Source organism: Morone saxatilis, unplaced genomic scaffold, assembly GCF_004916995.1.
Source record: "Morone saxatilis isolate NCDOM2014 unplaced genomic scaffold, NCSU_SB_2.0 Contig19, whole genome shotgun sequence".
NCBI classification, from domain to species: domain Eukaryota; kingdom Metazoa; phylum Chordata; class Actinopteri; family Moronidae; genus Morone; species Morone saxatilis.
Window position 1 is genome coordinate 25,548,992 of NW_023339751.1, and position 1,859 is coordinate 25,550,850.

Consider the following 1,859-nt stretch of genomic DNA (forward strand, 5'->3'; position numbering starts at 1 on the left):
GCTGCTCTTTTTTTTTGGCCTTTTATTGGCTTTATTGGATAGTGACAGCTGTAGATAGACAGGAAAGGTGGGTAGAGAGAGGGGATGACACGCAGCAAAGGGCCACAGGTCGGATTCGAATCCGAGCTGCTGCAGCAACTATATATGGGTCGCCAGCTCTACTGACTGAGATAACCGGACGCCCTGCAAATCATGTTTTCAGGGGACCTCAAGTCTTATTCAGAGTTCCCCTTGGCTCCCCTGTAGTTTGCACCCTGATTTACATTACTATATTTTCATAGATGTTCAACAAGATTAAGAGATTACAAACAGTTGGGGTTTGTGGTTAGAGGTTCAGTTACACTTTTTTCGGACTCCGGTTTTTACAGACTTTGGAATAGTCCTATATTTATTCTACCAACCTTTCAAAGTTCAACACATCTATTTTTGTCTGTTTTCATTAAGGAAAATAATGCTGTGTGGAGAGAAACAAGAGATGTGTCTGGCCACAAACAAAAAATGGAGTTTTGTGTTTAGCAGGTGCAAAATTTGTCCTCAAAGAGTTCCAGCATTGTCCCCGGGTCCTTGAGAGATAAGAAGGGCCCCATTAAGAAGCCTCAGGAGCCTATGTAGAAGCCTTCCAGGCTCCTCCTGACAAATCCCTCCTTCAACCTTTGTATTTGTTCTAATACAGCCCTTAAAGCGAGCTCGAGCCTCCCCCTCCTCATACTACTGTATTGATGAACTTCCATTAGCATCAGAATAGGGCCAAGAAAAAAGTGCCGGTAATAAGACTGAAATAATATAAGCTCTACAAACGTGGTGATCTTGGTTTAATGCACATTTCTAAAGTATTATTAATGTTATTATTAGTAGTATATTATCACAGTAGCTGTATTATGTGTATGTGTGTGTGTTAAACTCCTATATCTGTATAAAAAATCCTTGAATATTGGATCTTTTAAGTGAAAATAGGATAGGATGAAAACAGTCAGTGGTAAAATTGGAAAAGCACTAGGCAGGGGCAGATTTATACCTAAAGTCATATAAACACTACCAATGCTAAGTCTTTGAGTATAGATACAAAAAAAACAGATCCAATTACCAACAAAAGTTGGACGACACACTGTAAATAAAATACAGTTGTGAAAACACCTAATTTTAAGGCAACTGGCTCCATTACATTTTTGAGTTTTAAGAGAATTATACTAATAATAAATGATAATCTACTTTTCTCCTTTAGAAAAACTCAACTCTTTAAGTTTTAGAAACATTTTAAAATGTGAAACATTTTTCAGAAAACACATAATAATAACTAATAATTTGATATTTTCACCCCAGTAATAAATAAAATCAGGCTCACAGCTCACTGTGAAAGATTTTTGAAATTCCAAATTTAGTTTTTCTAAAACCTAAATATTTCAGTAAATTACCTAGACAAGAGATTATAGGTTGGCAAAACCTTTTCAGTTTATTTTTAGAAGTTTAGAAGTTTGAGTTTGACTTAAAAAAAAAATAATGTGATGAACAATGTTATTGTCATTTTAAGACCATTTTATGCCACGGATATAGTGATCATTATAATCATGCAAGTACACCCTTTTAAAGAGGAATGAGTATTCAGAAATTGGAATTGGAATGTGAAAAAAATCTTAAAATATCCTGAATAAATAAAACCGCACAACCAAAACAATAAATAAAATTGTCTCTGTGTTAACAAGAAATGGACTTAAATATTAAACATTTGACAAAGGGGTAGGTTATAGAGTCATTCAGTCCTGAACAGGCAACATAGTAATGGTAGGGATAACCCTGCTGTTAATTCTCATGTTGGGTAAAATGTTGGTAACATTCTTAAAGCTCCAGTGTGTAACATTCAG